At 44.1% G+C, this 21,950-nt stretch overlaps 2 long non-coding RNA genes across 2 annotated transcripts; both read right to left on the bottom strand.

Moving 5' to 3' along the window:
• Positions 1-303: 303 nt before the first annotated feature.
• Positions 304-6,385, bottom strand: LOC131240250 (uncharacterized). The gene is made up of 2 exons (XR_009168677.1): positions 5,812-6,385; positions 304-761 (listed from the first exon to the last, which is right to left on the bottom strand). It is a non-coding gene; the product is annotated as an uncharacterized LOC131240250 (long non-coding RNA).
• LOC131240249 (uncharacterized) lies at positions 2,483-5,530 on the bottom strand. Its single transcript, XR_009168676.1, has 3 exons — positions 5,373-5,530; positions 4,163-4,278; positions 2,483-3,356 (listed from the first exon to the last, which is right to left on the bottom strand). It is a non-coding gene; the product is annotated as an uncharacterized LOC131240249 (long non-coding RNA).
• Positions 6,386-21,950: the final 15,565 nt, after the last annotated feature.

Below are 21,950 nucleotides of genomic sequence, written 5' to 3'. Positions count from 1 at the left end.
TAAATGGACCTCTGTGCATGTAACATAAAGGCCTTTTTCATTTCAACCATCCAATTCTCATACCATAACTGCTAAATGGAATATGGTGTATTTGTTAGCTTCCTACGGGTAATTAATCGAATTTGTCTTTCTTTACTGGTAACACATGAGTATAGGCTAAGATGAAGTATTAAAGATCACTAGGTGACAAGTTTCTTTTCCAACAGTCTTCCAGAAATAAGAAGAGAGTTCTCACATTAATCCCTTTCAAACAGTTTTAAAATCTAAGCTCTACGGCATTGCCAACATCGAAGGGGTAAGGAATAAAGACATACCTGCCAGTGTAACTCTCATTAATCTGAGGAAAATCTACAGCAGATGCTGATAGCTGCTTTTGTGAAGCAACATCGTGGGTTCAAATTTTGATGAGGTTTGTTCATGAGACAGACAAGATGAGATTAGTATTCCATAAGCAGAATGAGCAAGAAATATTCAGTATCAGAAACCCTAACAGAACTGTGTTCTGTTCTTGTGTCTTGATTACTTGGAAGTCCAAAAGGAATTGGCAGTCTTGCAACCTAACCTTGAAGGATAATATCAAACCAATTAAGCTTCTTTTGTAACCTCAATTGCGCATGTGAAATTAGTAGATATCAAACCAAGGCTTAAAGAGTATTATTACCTGCAAATGATGAGTGTACGCCAGACCTGCATAGGTGCTCAAACTTCTAGTCGAAAGGGTAAGTGCCTTCTTATAATATGAGATTGCCTCATTGTACATCCTGACAGACAACAGATTGTAAATCCAATACTTGATAATTAAATGGGCACAAAACCTATTAAATGCAAGAAGGATCTCATACTTGATACGTATAAAGTTGTACCTGATTTAGAATAACATGAGCAATAACATGAACTATTGTCAATGGTTAGACAATGATGCGCATGGCTATTGGCCATCATTTCACGCAAGAGGGAACTCAAGATCTTCTAGAATTTGCTATTGGAAAACAAATATTGCACTTACATTGGTTCCTCTCATTGTTGGAACAGGCATTGATGGAATGATTACGCTAGTTCCCAGCATCAAGAAGTAGCTTTAAAATGCCAATAAGATAACCTTCTATTTACTTCATAAGCAAAAAATGCAATCCACATTCATAAACAATATAAGGCAATGGTTTTGTTTAAAGAAAATGAAACTAGTCAACAATAGAAAATTTGTGAAAGAATAATATAGGATATGAGTTTACCAGTATCTGCTTGGACCCATTATGAATGCTTTCAACATGGATTTGAAAGAAATGTAACTGCAACTAGAGGGCTACTTCCCCATTCTGAATGCTAAGAGCTTATTTGGACACCCTCAAAAGGGACGTTTGAGGCCTAAACCATTTTGAACTAAATGGCAGTTCATGTTGTGCACAAAAAAAAAAAAAAAAACTGATTTTATTTACCTGCAACTGAACTTCAGCCTAATAACTAGAATTTTGAAAGTTTGCTATAAACATATTTCAGCTTAAACAATTTACAACTTGTGATTCAAACAAAAGAAGAAAAATAGATAGCTTGTCCTTTATAAATTCATCGAACACATCCAAACCACTTCTTCCCAAACACAGCTGATCAGCCAGAAACTGTACTAATTAAATCTACCAATTCAGCATGGAAAATCTAACAAGCCAATCAATACTAAATTATTCATAGAGAGAAACCCAAGCTTGAATTATAATTAATACCTCAGAAACCATAAAAAATCTAGATTGTTCATCTGACAAGCTGATTGTGCATAAATAATGGACACACGAATGCAAAAATAAAAATAAAAAATCTTAATCATAAACTGGATAGGCTTTTCCAGTTGCACGTGGACAATTGGCAATATTTGTTTTTTAGCCATCCACTTGCAAGCCAATACAAAAGGACAGGTTGTCAGATGGGGGTTGAATCATCTAGATCAATCGAAGTCCCTGTATGGAATGCAGTTCTGAACTGAAACACTGTTAATTTAGGCCGAGCAGCAAAAATATTATATAACACAAATACCCCCACAAATCAACACAAATGAGTTGAAAACACCATATCCTGGACCTGTTCAACTACTTGGAACCAGAAAAGTAAATTCCCAACCTTAAATAAGCTTAAATCCACAAAATGTGCCAGAGATGAAACAAAAGAGGGCAGAGATTACAACTAAATCCTCCCCTGGCAAAAACATTGATATACAACTTAGCTAAAATACTCAAAAGAACTGAAAGGGGTCTTGGTTGAAGCATTTCTTCAAATGGTTAACGTGCATATTTCAAACCAGATAAGAGACTTGAAAAACACACTAAAAATTCAGCAAAACTGAAAAGAACAATTCAAACCTTCAATTGGGAATTAGAAGTCCCAAATTTCGTAACCAAACAAGACATAAAATAAAAAATAAATAAAATAATAATAATAATAAGAACTCAGGTAGACCATGCCACATTAAGTGTAGACAAAATAATAAGAACTCATAGAGTCCATTGGAACTTTAGTAGATTCGAGAACATATATGTATGTACACTACCAATACTTCCCGACCAGTCTACAAAAATACTACCGACACATAACAGCACGTGCATCAGAGCAATTACTGGCAGAGGAGATCTGCAACCTTCATAGGTATCTGAATGTTGCACTAAATTGAAAGAACTTAAGTCATATCTATGCCACGAGAACGATGAGTTCATCCCAAATACCTGAACCCAACTTATACAAATCCATAATTGTAATATGCGAAAAGGGTAGTGCCTTGCTAAAATCTTCACACTTTCTCGACTGCGATAGTTGTGAGCAACGAACAATAGTTAGCTACATCACCTGAGAAAGACATCGTGTCACAGGATTGGCAATGAAAGGAAATGCAAAAAGAAAAAGGTTTAACGGCATGGATAAAATCCTTATATCATGGTGTGCCCCACAAAAGGCAGGGGTAGTATGCAGTTAATTTCCGTGCTACACTCACGATTAGAAATGGTTTAAAACCATTTTTCATTAGAAACGGTTTAAAACCCTTTCTACACCAAAAAGATAGCCGTTCCTGATCAGCAATTTTGATGTAGTGAATATCTTCCGGAATGCAGAAAAAAGAACAAACTTCTAGCTGCAAAAACAGTTCTTTTGATGAATGGGCAACCAAAAAGAGTGACCTTTTTCAAGTCACTGCCTGACAACTGCCTGCAAAAGAAAGAACTTCATGGCTGCAGTAACAGAAGCAAGAATTATTAGAAAGCTGGATTGGTGAAGTTGAAACCAAAACAAATGCTCAGACTGATTGTGCTACAGAGCGCGAAAAACTTCAAAACTGCAATCATGACTGTCCATTCTCTACAATCGTGTGGAAGGATCTGAAACCATAAAAGAAGCAAAATGAATAAAAATAGTTGTAGTTTGTTTCTTTGAAACAATGAAACAACTAACTAAACCATCACAAAAAACAACTTCAACTACGGAACCCTTCATTATGAAAGAACAATTGTTAAAGGAAAAAAGGTTACCTTTAATACACGTTGCCAAAACTGAAAAGCACAGATTTTTTTATGCTCATTACTTATACTGTTTGGCCTCACACATTCTGATATTATTGGGTTAATGCAATCTCATTTCAGGCTAACATTGATGGAAATGGGACAATCGACTACAATGACTTCATCACTGCCAGGATGCATAGACATAGACTTGAAAGAGATGATAGTTTATACAAAGCCTTTCAGTATTTTGATAAGGACTTGGTGCAAAAACATTTATATACTACGGCCATGCATGTGGTGGTGACCAGTTCTGTCACCCTCAACAATCACCGCATGTACAGGACAGATGCTAGAGTTGAGCAAGCAAACATATCTAGATTTTGAAATCGCCCCATCATAAGAAATGATGATTCGCCCATGAAGACTGTCTTACCTCCATCAGTTTTTCCAGCTCATTTTAGTACATGGTCTGAAAAATGAAGCAGATCCAAACCCCAAGTGGACCACACAATAGGGACTCAATGCCCACCATTAAAAACTTCTTAGGGTGGGCATTTAATGAAGCCTATAACATTATGGTGGGCCCTAGGAGTTTTTTAATGGTGGGCATACAATGAAGCCTATAACATTAAGAAAGGTCTGGAAGAAAAAGGAATTTGCATTTACAGATGTACAAGACTAACCTTGAAAAAACTAGCAACAGCCTAACCTTCATAATATGTAGTTTAACGAAGTAGAAACATAGATCATCTTCCTCTTTCCCTAAAAATAACAGAAATCCAAGACTAGTTGCAAAACTCTGATTCGCAGAAAACCAAAATAGAAAAAAGAAAAGAGTCAAGAAAGACAGAACCTCCAGTCTCATACACCTTAATGTGGCAAATTGCATACAAATAAGCATTGCTCAGTATTTTCTGTCACTTTGAAAGGGAGATCATTTGGCATCCATCTTCCATTCCACAGACCTCTTGACAATCATTTTGATTTAATGACCATAAGTTCATTACCATGATATCAATGACCATGACAATGTTTGATCTAAATCAAATTTGTAAAATCAAGTCGGTCTAGACTTTCTATCATACAAGTCCCACGTTGGATTGTCCATATCCTTTAGGAATCACTCTTATAAGACAATCCTAACCATCCAACAGATGGCCAGTGAAACAGATAGCCTGTATATGTTTCAATTCAGTTGCTAATAATGGTTCATCCATCATATGTGGGCCCCAATAGCTGGACATCGAGAATGTCATTCTTGCAAACACAGTTTTCTTATGTGAGAATCTGCAAATACAGAAGGTAAAAAAAAAAAAAAGATGGGATCATGCATGTATCCCCTCGTTTTAACTTATGATCATGGCTGTCAGTCTAAAAATATTTACAGGACCAATATATTTTTTTTCTTTTGTCAAGCAATGGATGTCCCACTTGAAAGGAATTTGATTACATTATGTTTGCATTTGTAATGTGCAAAATGAAGATTTCTGATCTGGTTAGCCATAACAGAGCATTTGCCTGTTTACCCTCAGGCCATGATGAATGTTCATTTGTGAGGAATACTTCCACATTTCTTGTGACACTTGGAAACTGATAGGAATTTCTGAGATATGGTGGCTTTGTTTGCAATAGTAATGGGTGAGATTAAAGAATTTGATTGTAACTTGATGAGAGAATCCCTAGTTATACTGATGCATGAATCAGCAACATTTCCTTGTGTCAATTGAACACCACCCATTTCAATGTCAGTTACAGTTTCATACATAATGAACTATCTATTTTTCTTATTTCTTCTCTCTGATAGGCGCATCTATTTTGTAAAAGGATCAAAATCACATACCATATTTGCCAGATCTTAAACAAGATAAAATTTAGTAAAAGATACCAACATACCTCAAAGTAAATTTGTTATTGCAGTTAAACTTTTCAAACTCTATAGAGGATTCTCCAGTATATTCGGTGTATCTATCTATTTCAGCCTTTAAGGTCTGCACCTGTGCTAGTTGGAGATCGTGATTCTCTCTTACTTGATGCAACTCTCCTCTAAGGCAACCACATCATTCTTTATTCAGTAATTATAATATAATCTTCAGCTTGTATTTGGATGCTCAGTTTCAGTCAAATGCAATTGACTCAACTAATTACCATTTACAGTGGATAGAAACAAAGTGGGAGTGAAAGCGATGCATGTATGAGGCCAATCGACCTGATAATGCTACACACATTTGTTTTAGGAATTTCATCAAACACCTGACATGCTTGCTGCCCACTAGAATTTCATTAAACAAAGCAACACAAGAAAAATGATAACCGACCTAAGGCCAAATGTTACCAATGTAGGAAGGTTCGAAGGCTTCCCTGATCGCTCGTCTGGGAGATATTCTGCTAGAGGATGGATTCTTGCAAGATGCCACATTTGCTCCAAGAAATCATGCCACATCAGCAGGGCCATCTACGAACCAAACACGTCCACCGTTTTCATGAACGGGATTCAGCAATTTGTAGTTAGATGGAGAATATGGCAGATAAAAGGTCATGATCAATGGAAAAAATATTCATGTGGATCGGAAAAATCGTGGTGGAAATCGGTCCGATTGAAGACACAATCAAAGAACAGTAAATCTGGTGTTTCACTGCTTTCGTGAGCTGTAATTATCGAGAAAATGGCAATGAATTTCAGGTGAGATTTTTACCTGAGTTTTCTGAAGAAAGAGAGAATTTACCTCGAGATTTTTTCCTTCGACTATCAATCGGACGGAGGAGAGAGCGCCATCCCAGGACATGCGGACAGTGAGGATGTTAGGAGAGGAGGGTTTGTGTTTGGGTTGAGAAGGAGAGGGAGAGAGAGGGAAAAGGAAGGATTGAGGAAATGGTAATGTAGAGATAAGATGTTAGGGTTTGAAGAGAAGGAGATTGGAGTTTTGGTATTGAAGGAGTGCAGCGAAGAAGAAGAAGAGAGATGCGAGACGAGAGATTGAAGAGAAGGGGAAAGAAAAAGGGCCCTAATAACATACGTGGAAGTAGGGTACAGTCCCTGCATTCAGAAACGGCCTAGAACTGTGTGCAATTAGAAACGGCTTATTATCATTTCTGAACCAAAGCAATAGCCGTACCTAATAAACAATTTTAGTGTAGTGGTAACAAGGGAATGGTACACCTACCATAAAATTCCTTTACTATTGTGTGTGGGGCCCACTGGGTTTTGTATACGGCATTATCTCTTAAAAAAGCCTCCAAAAGTAGTAATAAACAAGGTCTGTTAGTCACCCGTGAAAAGCCCCAACACATCCACCTGTTACGACACGTGCAAGCTTGAAGCATGCACGTGAGATCACCTTAAATAATTTTCTTTTAAAAACTAATAATTGTTAATGTAGAAATCTAGTTAGCCTTTTTTATAGCTTTGCGTACCTGCACACAAACAACAGGGAAAGGAGACTAGCTAGTGCAGGGGAGTGATAGAAAATCTGGATCTAATTGAGTAAATGGTTTTAGGTTAGAAATTGTACATGCCCCTTACCATTAGAGACACTCTTATTTAAAATTAAGAAGAAGCGGTGGCGTAGGAGGGGTTTCCTTATTCGGTAACATGTAATAGGATTCAGATCCTACTACAAGTTATAAGGATATTCCTAAATTCTCAACCGAGATTACATAGGGATTCATGTTGTAGGGGGTTTCCTAGATCATAGGCTAGGATTTTGGGCATATGCGTAGTAGCTGTAGTAGTAATAATAATAAATTCCTTTTTGAGTGGGCCAATACATGCAAATTACATTGACGGTTAAACTTTCTTTCAGGCAATTTATTTGTTTTGATATGGTGTGGGCCACTTTAGGTGATGTAGTCATGCCTCGGCAAGATTATAATCCAACTTGCTTAAGTACGTTTGTTAGAAGAAATTAAGAAAAGGGTTTTGTACCTATGACCTATAGCACAGAGAGCCACATCTGTAAGGTTAAACCAATGGGCCACTTCTGTAAGCACAGATAGCCACATCTGTAAGGTTAAGCCAATGGGCCACTTCTGTAAGCACAGAGAGCCACAAAATAGGGGCCGCTGACCTATAAAACGGTTTTGAACCTATGAACTTCAATGGGCCACTTCTTACAGAGGGAGTGGATGAGACCTGTGAATCAGGGGCCCCTATTTTGTGGGTCTGAAATTAGGGGCCTGGATGTCACACAAGCTTGGTACATGGCACCTGCCTCATTTATTTCTCAGGTGGGCCACAACAATAAATTGAGGCCTTTTTATGTTGATCTGGGCCCACATGCCTTAGTGATATCTCAGCCCATTGACAGACATTAATTTTTGTTACATGGGTTATCAATGATGGGACCTGTCATCTGAACCATTTGAATCAATGAACAAACCCAAGTGTGCACAAACTATATACTTTTCAGTTTCCTATGAAGCATTGTACATTAATGCACTGGTTAGTGGGCCTCATCTGAAAGGTTGTAAATTCTGCAAGAGTGACCATCAAGCTCATGGCATGTGATATTCAGCACGTACGGCCAAGAAGCCATCATGCTTCACAGACATGGTCTGGGAAATAGTAGTTGTGCCGTGTGGTCACTTCAAATTGACCATGGGCCGGCCCTACGAGAGAAAGGGTTTGTTCTGTGCCTAGGGGCCAGTGGGCCGGCCCTACAAGAGAGCCTTGTCCAATCAATGCGTGGTCTGATTATTAATTAGCAGGCGGGCCTAGCCCAGGAAGCCCATTTACCTGTTAGTTTGGTGGGCTTACTGTATGGAAATCTTCCCATCCAATTAGTTAAACTTGGAGTACTTGCCAGCCAGTATGCATGTCACCTATCTCAACCGTTTGTTAAGTTTCTAATTTTGTAAAATCACCACAATTGGATCATCCTAGACGTCAGCAAATGGATGATGCAGGGATGGACTTGATGAGGTTCATCTTCTTCCTCAAGGGAATAATTACTCATGGAGCTTCTCTGGACTCCTCACAGAGATTCTACGAATCCACTACGAGATAGAAAAAAATAGAAATAAATTTAAAATAAATTGATTGATGATTTAAAAAAAAAAACAAATTTACGTTTCTTTAAATACTTATATCAATCCTAGGAAGAAGTTTAAGAATCAAACTCCAACTCGAACTCCGGCTTACTGTAAATAGTAAACTTACTATCTATTGACCATGATCACTATTTTTAATAGACTTCTTGGCTTTTGCCAAAAATACTGTGTCCCATTTGGCCAAACATGTTATTCTCCTAATTTTTTCAAATCCTTTTTTAAGGATCAAAATGTATGGTCGAACTAAAACTTACTATAAATAATTAAAATAAAATTAAAATGGAGTTTCGACCATCGATATGATGGAAGCTCACAAATTCGGCGTGAGCAACACAAAATATATGGTGGGTGGCTAATGTAGCTTCTCCTGTCCCAAAATCATATATGGTACGTCGAATAACTCATTCCGGATTGCCAAATACATCTGATTTAGGATTCTGATAGTCCTGATCACTTCAGTCTCTAATCAATCCTTCTATTCTCCATCTTGGACATGAAAATGTCTGCAACCCGCTCTACATCTATGGACCTATCTTTTACTAATAATCTTGTCCATCGACTCAACAGACTTGATGGATTATTTCTGGGTCTCCAGCACTGTTCATGGTATCATCTACCATGTCCATTCAAAACCTAAAGGATTTGTAAATAAAAGCTCCAAAGTCCATCTTTTAGTTTAGTTTCCCATTTGAAGTGGATGAACATGGCCCACCTCATCAACCCTAATTTCATGGATAATACTGTATAGTAAGGCCCACCTGCTTTATTTACTCCAGAGAGCATGCAGATCAGCCCAACCTCACGTGATGCCGTACAAACAAGAACCAGAAGACCCGGTGTCCCAGTTATGATTTCAAGATTGAATGTATCATGAACAAAAATTTACTCTTATTTAATAATCTGGCTATTGGATTGGTGAAAATTCATTGGACGGGTGAAAATGAAAAAAAATACCCGGCAGTCATATTTCAACGAACTAGTGTCCACAAATTGCAGGTTAGAATCGTGGAACCTAATTAGTGCAATGTTAGGCGTTGATCAAGACTTTAAAAGGCTTATTATTTTGTTCAGATCAAGGTATTCAACGATCATAACTGTCACGTGTTATGGAGACAAAACGGTCATAACCACCGTTACAGAAAAACAAGCCGTATAGATAACGTGACAATCTTGTAATAGTCTTTTCAAAAAATAGAAAAAGATTGTAAGGATTAATAAGGAAAATGTAACGGAGATTATGAACTATATCATAACGATAACATGGGTGGCCATTACAGCCACCGTTATGGTTCTGAAACACGTTATTCAAATGGGATTTGATCTAGCGTTTTGCTTAGAGAAGTTAGTGGTCACATGGTTTTCCATTTATTTTTTTTGCTAATCGAATAGCTATCATAAGCATCACTCCGTTGATGTGGGCCCCACGGGAAAACTCGTGGATGTAAAACACATACATATCACAGTGGGCTCCAAAGCGTCACCGCCCAATCCGCTTGGAACCCAAATGGACCGTAATTAGCTCAAGAGGCAAGAGGCGCTTTCTAGTTCATTGCGCAGCGGATTAGTTTTAGTTCATTGCGATTCGACATAAACGTATGGTCGTACCTGTCCGAACGGTGTCCCTTATAATAGAAGGCCACGAGCAAAATTCACTCTGAGTTGATAATTCTAGTATCTGATTTCTATGGTTTTCCCCATCCGAATATGAACTAATAAAAAGCTTCTGTTTTCACAGTCCATTTTGAAGCCACACAAGATGGACGGTGGAAAACAACCGTTACAACCACCTGTACGATGGGCCGCAACGAACCATGACAGTTTCACTGCAGGACGGGTCATAGACAACTTCTTACCCCCATCAACGGGAAACGGATTGGCTACTCCCCCTGACACCAGCCAATGGCTGATGGTTGGTGTTCTGTAGGCCCCACCATGATGTTTGTATTTCATCCATGCCTTCCATCTATTTTTATAGATCATTTTACAGTTTGAAACCAAAAATGAACTATATCTCAATCTCAAGTGGACCACATTACAGGAAATAGTGTTGAATGAGCATCGACCATTAAAAACATTTTGGGGGCCATAAAAATTTTGGATCAAGCTGATTTTTGTTTGTTCCCTTCATCTGGGATGTATGGCCTAATCAATAGATTGGATGTCAAATAAACAGTACAGTGGGCCTTTGGAGGATTGTAATGGTGGATATCCAATCACTATTGTTTTCATGTGGTGTGTTCCACCTGAGATTTATATCCACTCATTTTTTAAAACAAGTCATAAAATGATCTGTAAAAATGGATGAAACAAATATATGATGGTGGGGCTCACAGAGCACCGACCACAAGCCCTGGTCGGAGGAGTAGCCAATCCGTTTCCCCATCAACGGCGGAAGGAAAAACAATTCGCTCGAATACATCCCAAGTACTGCAATAAAATACGTTGGAGCTTTAGCCTTTGAATCTGAGTCATATTCCAATAATCCAAACCGTTTAAAGGATTGGTCTCAATTTTTTTAATGGTAGAAAATAAATAAGTGTTTTTAAATTGCATTACTTCAACCCTTTCGGAATTTGCCTCTTGTGCTTTGTGTTGGGGGCAAAAATACAAGTCCGAAGATTCGGACTTAATGCCTCGGGACTCGGACTTAATCCTCGGGTCACCGAAGGATGTGTCAAATCCGAGGCATGGTTCGCTAAACCGAGACAATGGTTGAGTCGGTTCGGACCACTTATCAGCGTTCCGGGCATGTGTCGGGCGGACCACCTTGCAAGACCGACCGTCGCTAGGTCAGATCTCATCCCGGATATCTTGGGATAAGATCTCCGACCCCGAAGCTCACGGGATCGGATGACGGCTCAAGACGGGCACGATCCTACCTCCGTGATCCCAGGAGAAGATCCCGCGCTAAATATCAGGAGGACCCCAGCAGCTATAAAAGGAGGACCCCTGTCACCTTGAGAGGTACGAAACAAATTCCCTCTAAAAACCTTTCAATACTTTGAGACCCCGAATCCAGGCCTGACTTTGGCATCGGAGGGTCCCCTGCTCAAGCCAGGGTCTCATTTGTCCTCTTCCTGTGCAGGCATACAAGGGTTCAGGAGGACGAACCAGATACATTGCATCAACAGTTTGGCGCCGTCTGTGGGATCCGTGCAAGAAAGCCATCTCGTATCACTATATTGATTCCAATGGTGATGACTAGAAGGACGGTCCCAGAGGAAGATTTAAATGAGATTGAAGGACCGGTGGGTCCAGTCGCGGCCCCCGCGGCCCAGAACCCACCTAACAACCGCCAACGAGGAGCGACCAGAACAATCAACGGGATCGCGACGATGGACGGTTGGATAAGGAGGTTCAAGAAATCCTTCCGATCTGAAGATGATGAAGCAGATGCTGGAACGAATGTATCAGCAACAAATGCAGCCGCTCCCTCATCCTCAAGGGGAGACGGCACGGGCTCCAGCTACGGCTACGGCGGTTGATCCTCAACCTCCCGCGCCGCAGTCTGTCCGCCCAAGCCAACCCCAAGGCGGATCAGAACCATCTCCGGCGCAGTCAGCCAACGCTTCCCTGCCCCCGACTGATCTTCGGCACGAAATAGAGCGAAGAAGGCGCAATCTTCCATGGAAGGACGGCAGAAAGCAGCTAACCTTGGAAAGCCGACATTCAAAATTTCAAAAAGGAAGTGGAAGAGATGGCAAAAGAGATGGCGGACATAAAGCACGGCCGAAATGTATATTCAACCGGGTCCGAAGAGAAAGCGTCCCCCTACTCGGTACTGAAGGCCCGATTGCCCGAGAGGTTTCGATTACCTCAAATCACTCCTTTCACCAAGACCGACCCGACCGAGCATATCGAGTGCTTCAGAACCTATATGGAACTTCACGATGCCTCGGATGCGGTAATGTGTCGGGCCTTTTCTCTTACATTGACCGATGTAGCTCGATTGTGGTTCAAACAGTTGAAACCAAAGTCCATCAGTTCATTCGCTGAGTTGAGCGACGCCTTCCTCACCAACTTCATCGGCGGAAAGAAGAAATTAAAGCCCCCTGCACATCTGAACGTAGTTCAGAAGCAGGGAGAGCTATTGAAAGATTACATCAAGCGTTTTAATTTCGAATCCCTTCAAGTTCGAAAACATTCGGAAGAAACGGCCCTCAATGCGCTCATGCAAGGAGTTAGGGATAAGCCATTCCTGGCATCTCTAGACAAAACTCCGCCCGATACTCTGGCAGAGTTTATGGCACGATCCGATAAATATGCCAACGCCGAGGAAGCGCGAATCCTGCGTGAAACTAAAACCTTGGCCAAAGAGTCGGCCAAAAAAGAGGCCGACTCGGCCGGAGGGAGGAAACGCAAAGAGGATCAAGCGCGTGACGAGCGAAGGTCAGGAAAACGGCCGGATCAAAGATTTTCCACATATACTCCCCTGAATAAGACTCGGGAAGAGGTACTGATGGAAATAAAAAACGAAGGCTTTGTTAGCTGGCCCAGTAAGCTCAGGAGTAATCCTAATCGGCGGGACAAGGATAAGTACTGCCATTATCACCGCGATCACGGGCATAACACAAGTGATTGCCGTCACTTAAAAGAAGAGATCGAACGACTCATAAAAGACGGCCGACTCAGAGAACATATGGTCAAAGCTGGGGCAGCTGAGGCGCGCCCGACCGAGAGTCAGCCCATGGAAGAAATCCGGACGATTATCGGCGGTCCACAATGTGGGGGCGACTCAAACAACGCGCGAAGGAATCATGCACGAAAACTTAGTCAGCCCCGAACTCATGATTATAGATCGGCCATCAAAGGAAAAGAAAAGAGAAAATATTGCATATCGCTCACCGAGGAAGACGCCCGAGGTATCCATCACCCCACGATGATGCGTTGATCGTCTCTGGCGATCGCTAACCGAAAAGTGTTCCGAATACTCATCGATACAGGATCATCTGCAGATTTACTCACGCGTTCGACAAAATGGGGATCGAACGATCCGCGTTACGCCGGTTCGGACCCCATTGATCGGTTTTTCCGGAGGAGCATCGCCGAGGGATGCCTCATTACCACTCACCGGGCGGCAATGCCCCACATCAGACGACGATGATGGTTGACTTCCTGGTCGTCGATCAACCCTCGGTATACAACGCGATACTCGGCCGACCTTCATTGAGTCTCCTCCAGGCCGTGGTATCCACATACCATCTTACAGTGAAATTCCCGACCGAGTCAGGAGTCGGAATTGTCAAAGGAGACCAGCAAGACGCGAGGCGATGTTACATGATAGCTGTAAAAGGAGCCGCCGACAAGAATCCGACCAATATATTAACAATCGAATCATTGGACCCTCGGGGCGAGAATTATGAACGAGGACAGCCAGTCGAAGATCTTGTCTCAATCCCCTTAGTCGAAGATAGATCCAAGACAGTACGAATTGGCTCATCTCTGCAATCCCCTTTGAGAGAAAAGCTGATCGCCCTGCTCCGAAGGCACGCCGACGTATTTGCTTGGAGTCATGAAGATATGCAAGGGATCGACCCCTCCGTGGTGACTCACCGACTTAACGTCGATCCGTCATATCGACCTATCCGACAGAAGCGACGACCGCTCGGCCCCGAACGATACGCCATCATTGAGAAAGAAGTCAACAAACTACTCCAGGCTAATTTCATAGAAGAAATACACTATCCAGAGTGGGTCGCGAATGTCGTGCTTGTAAAGAAGTCCAACGGAAGTGGCGAGTCTGTCTTGATTATACCGACTTGAATAAGGCCTGCCCCAACGATCGCTTTCCGCTTCCGAGGATAGACCAGCTAGTAGATAGTACGGCCGGACATGAGCTCCTTAGCTTCATGGATGCATATTCGGGATATAATCAAATTGTAATGCATCAAACCGATAAATCAAAAACTACCTTTGTCACCGACAAAGGCCTTTATTGTTACGAGTGATGCCATTTGGTCTCAAGAATGCCACGCAACTTATCAAAGGTTAGTTAACAAAATCTTTGCTCGGCTTATAGTAGCCGAACCATGGAAGTATACATCGACGACATGCTCATCAAAAGCTACACGCGGCAGATCATGTGAATGATTTGAAAGAAATGTTTCTAATCCTAAGTTCCTGATGAAGCTAAATCCAAGTAAATGTGCTTTTGGAGTAGGCGAAAATTCTTCGGTTTCTTGGTCAGTCAACGAGGGATAGAGGCAAACCCCGAGAAGATAAAGGCTCTGATTGATATGGAATCCCCAAAACCATTAAGGACGCCCAAAGATTAGCCGGACGAGTCGCAGCACTTAATCGATTCCTGTCCCGAGCCACGGATAAATGTCTCCCTTTCTTCAAACAATTGAAAGGAAGACAAGAGAAGGGATGGACGGAAGAGTGTGAAGCAGCATTCCAGAAAAAAAAATAATATCTCGCATCAGCACCACTCGTATCAAAACCTGACCCGGGGGAGTCGTTGCTCCTCTATCTAGCCGTATCCGAGGCAGCGGTTAGCTCGGCTTTGATACGAGAATCCGAAGGAAAGCAACTAGTTACTACGTCAGCAAAGCGTTATTGCCAGCAGAAACGAGATACCCAAGCTTGGAAAAAGTGGCCTTGGCTTTAATAACTTCCTCTCGCCGACTAGGCCGTATTTCCATGCCCACACCATCATTGTAATGACAGACCTTCCGCTTCGCCAGGTACTGCAAAAACCAGAAGCTTCCGGCCGACTCACCAAATGGGCTATCGAGCTGAGTGAGTTTGATATTCAATACCGACCAAAGGCAGCAATCAAAGGGCAAGCCGTAGCTGATTTTATCGCCGAGGGAACGTCTTCAGCCGAACTTTCAGCAAATGATACACCGAAGGACGGTGCAGCTCCGACCTCAACCGTTCCCCCTTGCCCTATTCCGTGGAATCTGTATGTCGACGGTTCTTCCAACTCGAAGGCCAGTGGGGCTGGGGTTGTGCTGGAAACCCCCGATCACACCTATATACAGTATGCCTTACGACTTGGATTCCAAGCGTCGAACAATACGGCGGAATACGAAGCGTTGTTACTCGGCCTCCGACTCGCCGCTAGCATGGAAGTCACGCACCTAAGTGTTTTCAGCGACTCTCAGTTGGTTGTTAACCAAGTTACCGGTGTATACCAGACACGGAAAGACCGGCTAAGGGCTTACATGGAGAAAGCGAAAGAACTTATCAACGGATTTCAATTCTGTCGTGTGACTCGGATCCCTCGCACGGAAAACAGCAAAGCCGATTTGCTAGCGAAGCTCGCCTCGGCCAAAGAAGATGAAATACCCAGGTCCGTCCCTGTCGAATACGTTGACAAGCCAAGCATAGATGAGCCGATTAGCGAGGCCGTCAATACAATCGACTCGGAACCTTCCTGGATTGATCCAATCCGCCAATACCTTGACGAAGGAAAATTGCCCGATGATCGTGCCGAGGCTCGACGAATTAAGATTCGAGCCTCCCGTTATACCATATTCAACGGAACCCTCTACAAGAAAGGTTACTACGCCCCGTTGCTGTGCCTCAAACCCAGTGAGGCAAACTATGTGTTACGGGACATTCATGAAGGAATCTGCGGAAACCACTCTGGAGGGCGATCCCTCGCCTACAAGGTCCTACGACAGGGATACTACTGGCCCACTATCCAACACGACGCTCGCGAGCTCGTTCAAAAATGCGACAGATGCCAACGGTTCGCGGCAATTCCGAGGCAAGCACCCGAAGCACTAACGCCGATGACCGGTCCCTGGCCTTCGCATAGTGGGGCGTCGACATCATAGGACCGCTCCCTATGGGAAAAGGTCGGACCAAATTTGTTGTGGTAGCGGTGGACTATTTCACGAAGTGGGTCGAGGCGTAACCATTAGCTAAAATAACCGAGCGGAAGATCACCGAATTTGTATGGAAAAACATTATCTCGCCGATTCGGTACCGTGCACTCATTATTACATGACAATAACCAAGGCAATTTGATAATGTGAGCTTTCAGCGGGATGTGCGACAACCTCGGAATCAGAAACGTTTACTCTTCGCCTCGTCATCCTCAAACCAACGGACAAGTTGAAGCGGTTAATAAGATTATCAAGCAACATCTTCGGACCAAGCTTGGCCGAGCCAAAGGAGCGTGGGCCGAAGAGCTCCCAAAAATTCTTTGGGCCTACCGAACCACCGCTCGAACAGCCACGGGGGAGACTCCATTTTCACTAGCCTATGGCTCGGAAGCCGTCACTCCCGTTGAAATCGGATTACCTTCGGCTCGGATCACCACATTCAATGCAGAAGCAAACGAAGAACTCCTTGCACTCAGACTTGACCTTCTGGACGAACAAAGAGAAGTGGCACGGCTGCGTACGGAGGCGCGGCAACGACAAGTGGCTCGGTTCTACAATACCCGAGTTAGGATTAGAAGATTTCGAATGGGGGATATGGTTCTTCGAAAAGTGTTTTCTAACACCAAGGATTTGGTTCGGGTACACTGGGACCCAACTGGGAAGGACCCTACATCGTCTCGGGCACCATTAGACCGGGAACGTATCAGCTAGAAGACCTAAACGGACAACCGTTGCCCCACCCTTGGAACGCTGAACACCTCAAAGTCTACTATCCCTAGTTCTGTCTTCAACGATTAAAGACTCTGAACTAAAAAAGGATAAAGCCAAGTCGAATAAGTAAAGATAGGCGTTTCTCTTTCATTCATCAAAACATATGTAAGTACAAAGCAAGCGATTACATCAAAGCAAAAAAAAATAAATATATGTCCAAGGGCCCCGATAACGGTCCTCATGCACCGGCCTCGTCCCCAGCAGTATCTTCAGCAGTGGCGTCCGGGTTCTCGGATCCCGAGGCTGCTCCACCCTCGATTTCTGAAAGGTCAAGGTCAGGGAAGGACTTCTTTATGTCCTTGACGCATTCCAGATATCCGCTTTGGAACAAGCGGTCCCTTTCATCCTCGAACTCCGCCGACTCAAGGAATGCTTGGACGGCTTGGTCCCTAGCCTTCTCAGCCTCCCGAGTCTTCTCGACGGCCTGCTGAATGTGCTCCGCCGCCTCAAGCTTAGCCCGAGCTAAGTCATCCGCACACGAAGCATGGACTGCTAGAACTCGCTGATTCTCCTCTTCAGCTTTGGAGAGTCGAGCCAGTGCCTGAGCGACCTCTGCCTTCGCTTCGTCCAGGGCTCTTCTGGAGGAAGCCGCCTCTGCCCTCGCGTCTTCGGCAGCTTTCCGGGCAAGGGACGCCTCGCCTGTCAGGACGCCGACCCGGATCTCGGCCTCCTCGCGTCGACCTTCGGCCTTAGACAGAAGAGCCTGCAGCCGATGAGTTGAGGATAGCTCCTTACTGGCCTTGATTAAGCAAGGAGCGAGTTCAAAAAGCATCCGGGCAGCGTGGCTGACGGTCTGCGACGACGGGGCGTTGTAGAGTTTCACGAACTCTCTTTCACACCCGCGGGCCAGGGCCCAAAGAACCATCCCCGACACCACTTGCTGCAGGATTGACGGCCCCTCCTGGTCCGTCTCCTCCCCTCGGGAGGACGCGGTCCTCGTCTCTCCCTCCCCTCTGGAGGACGCGGCCCCGACCTCTTCTTCCGGACTCGGCACAGCCGTCTCAAAGCGTGCCGAGTCAGGTGCCGCCTGAGGCTCCGAAGCAGCAATCGCCGTCTCTTCCGCCCTTTCGTCCGGGTCGGGAATCACGACGACGGAAGGGGCAGAAGAGCTCGCTGGCTCTTTCTCCTTCCGCAGCACCCTTTGCCTCTTCGGCGGCCGAGGTTCCGAAAGAAGAACTGACCGCGGAGGAGCCTTCAACTTCGTGACTGGCCTAAGGGCAGGACGAGCACCAGTCATCTCCGGTTCGGGGACAACCCTAAGGTTGGGACGAGCTTCGGGCAGATCTGTAAAAAAAAAAAAGAGAATAAGTTATGGCGAAGTAAGTCGGGGAAAATTCAGAAAATCCAGAAGATTCATTCTCAATTACCTGTAACTTCCGAGTCCAGACCTGCAAGATGAAGGCGCTCCGGCTGTAGAAGCACCTTCCAAGACCTGTCCCTCGGATCCAACGACCTCAACTCTTTGATCCGAGCCGAGGCAGTGGTGCCGAGCTTCGGCCGCTTCTTTGGAATATCTGCCAAACACAAGCCCGTCAGACTCAGAATATTACCAAAAAAAAAAAAGAAGGGGGCGAGAGGGAGAGAAGACCCAAGTCACCTGCTCTTTGGAACGCCCGAGGGACACGAGCCTCGTAGGACCCGGACTCATCCGTCTCCCAGCGACCACATGCCCAAAACCAACGCTCTCTCCAGTGTTTGTTGGAAGTGGGAGGGTCGGTTATCAGGGAACCGCCTCCGCCTCGCCAAGCAGCGAAAACGTAGAAGCCGGGATAGTTCGGATTTACCCGCACTTGATACAAGTGGAGAAATTCGTCGACTGTAAGCGGTGGCTGTTCCATCTCAGCCCACAACACCGCACATCCGAGTAAGTTCCTCCACCCATTCGGGACTATCTGCCCCGGGGCAATCTTTATGCGAGACAGAACTCCCCGGACGATGGTCTGAAGGGGCAGACGCAAGCCGCATTGCATCGACACTTGGTAAACCGCGACTGCCCCGGCCGGAGGGTGATCCGGCAAGTCATTCGGACGGGGGAGATAGGTAATGACCGACTCGGGAATATGGTACCCGACTCGGATTCTGTCCAAATCCGTCTCAGTCATGACTGAGGGAACCGGACCGCTTAAATCTTCCCCCGATCCTTCTTCTTCAGACTCGGCCTGCGCCGATTCACCAACGGGAGCAAGATCAGGGGTTCCTTCGGCGATTAAAATTTCATCTTCTTCCTCCTCATCCTCCTCCATGTCCCTTGGCAAGTTAGGCCTTCCCGGGCGGGTTAATAGAGACGACCCGCCCCAAGAAGGAACGACGAAAGCCGGGCGCTCCGCCGGAGCTTCGGTGACTCTCTCCGGTAGACAAGCAGCGTTGGCGTTCACTGCTATCTCCGTCAGTAAGGAAGGCGATTCCGCAACGTTCCAAAAACGTTGCGCTTCGCCTTCGTCTCCAGAAGCTCCCCCCTGAGGACTTTGAGAACTCCTATCCGCCATTATTACCTAATAAAGAGGAAGGAGAAACTCACCGGAGGGAGAAAGGAAAACGGAAATGGCGGAAAGAGGCACCGACGGTTAAGAGAAAGGAAAGGAATGAGATGAAAGGCTATGCGAACCCTAAAGAAAATGCGGAGCGGGAATGGCAAGAGCAGTAAAAGTTTAAAGTGCGGGGCCCCTGACGTTATATAAGGTCGCCATACGGCGGAGACAATTAATGGGGAAATGATTCGACGCCTGCATCGATTCCCTCACTCGACACGTGGCGCACGTCGACTGGCGACAATAATACCTTTGCTACGTGTCCAATCTTCGTTGGCGGGATGTGTGATTTGACGGCTGACGGCGCATGCGATGTCAGAAGCTGAACCGTCCCCCATCAAAGGCCTCACGGAATGCATTTAATGACCACGACTCATCTCGGACTAAGTTACGAACCGACTCCAAACTCGCTACTCCTCAGTGTCATATGAAGCACACGGAGTAAGGGGGCTTACTGTTGGGGGCAAAAATACAAGTCCGAAGATTCGGACTTAATGCCTCGGGACTCGGACTTAATACCTCGGGTCACCGAAGGATGTGTCAAATCCGAGGCATGGTTCGCTAAACCGAGACAATGGTTGAGTCGGTTCGGACCACTTATCAGCGTTCCGGGCATGTGTCGGGCGGACCACCTTGCAAGACCGACCGTCGCTAGGTCAGATCTCATCCCGGATATCTTGGGATAAGATCTCCGACCCCGAAGCTCACGGGATCGGATGACGGCTCAAGACGGGCACGATCCTACCTCCGTGATCCCAGGAGAAGATCCCGTGCTAAATATCAGGAGGACCCCAGCAGCTATAAAAGGAGGACCCCTGTCACCTTAAGAGGTACGAAACAAATTCCCTCTAAAAACCTTTCAATACTTTGAGACCCCGAATCCAGGCCTGACTTTGGCATCGGAGGGTCCCCTGCTCAAGCCAGGGTCTCCTTTGTCCTCTTCCTGTGCAGGCATACAAGGGTTCAGGAGGACGAACCAGATACATTGCATCAACACTTTGTATATGGACGACCATGATAACTTTCTAAAGATAAAAGGCTTAAAATATTCAATCTGAAAGTCTATATGAGAACACACCAGCCATAAGAAGCCCCATCAAATAAACGGTTTGGATTTTATATATATATATATATATATATATATATATATATATATATATATATATATATATATATATATATATATATATATATAAAATAAAAATAAAAATAAAAAAACCATGTTCAACGGATGCACTCCCGCCATATCTTAGGGTGGTAGGTATGGGCAAACCTTTTAAAAAAAAATACCATGACCCAGATCCTATGATCCAATGAGGCCGGGTCTTCTTTGTGTGGGACCCAACATGATGTGTTCACGGAATGATCTAAAAGTCAAGACGACTCAAGAGTCGAGTGTGCCGTGACAAAGGGAACAAATTGGACGGAGACGCCTACCTTAAAATTCCTTTCGGATTGTGTGTGGGGCCCACCGCACGTGTTTTGTACATGCATCCAATCCAGAAGATGGGCTCTACCAGGAGAAATGAATGGGCAGCCGGAAACTCTAGCCATTCCAAGACTTAAGTAGGCACGCACGTGAGTATTTTAGAGGTTTTAGGCATGGTGTGACCCACCTAAGCTAATGATCCGCCTGATGTTTAGGGTGCGAAGGAGTCTCTGAATGGGGACTCATGATTGGCGAATTGCATGTCATGCACACATCATGGTAGACCAGGCATCACATTATAGGTCAAGCTTTATCTACAAGTTTTGTAAAAACTGGGGTTCTTGAAGGAGCACGATGAGGTCTATCACTGTCTTCCTAAGGAAATAATTACTCTCCACCCAGATCCATGGGTCAAGTGGTAGACTGAGTGAAAGATATATACCTTGTTTAAACAACGAGGTCTTGGTATCAATTCCCTATTAGAAGTGGCTAACAGTGAAGTGTGAACTGATAGTGGTTGTACTAACAAGCTAATACACACACACACACACACACATACACACACACACACACACAAAAATACAAAAAGAAAAAAGAAAAAAAAAAGGAAATAACTACTCTGAAATCACATAGCTCTTTGGACTCCCCAAAAAGCTTTCTTTATTTCTTAATATATTTGAAATAACTTTATTAATAAATAATAATAAATTTACAACTCTTTAAATAATGAGCTCAAACTTATAATGTAATTTTCCACTTAGACTCAAACTCAAACACTCTAAAAAACGTGACTTATCATAGCGAACTCTATTCCTACAAGGCTCGTTGTTTCGACAAAAAATAATAAGTGTTCAATTTG

The sequence above is a fragment of the Magnolia sinica genome, chromosome 3, assembly GCF_029962835.1.
Source record: "Magnolia sinica isolate HGM2019 chromosome 3, MsV1, whole genome shotgun sequence".
NCBI classification, from domain to species: domain Eukaryota; kingdom Viridiplantae; phylum Streptophyta; class Magnoliopsida; order Magnoliales; family Magnoliaceae; genus Magnolia; species Magnolia sinica.
Note: the sequence above shows the minus strand (reverse complement) of the source record. Positions and strands in the feature narration are given on the sequence as shown.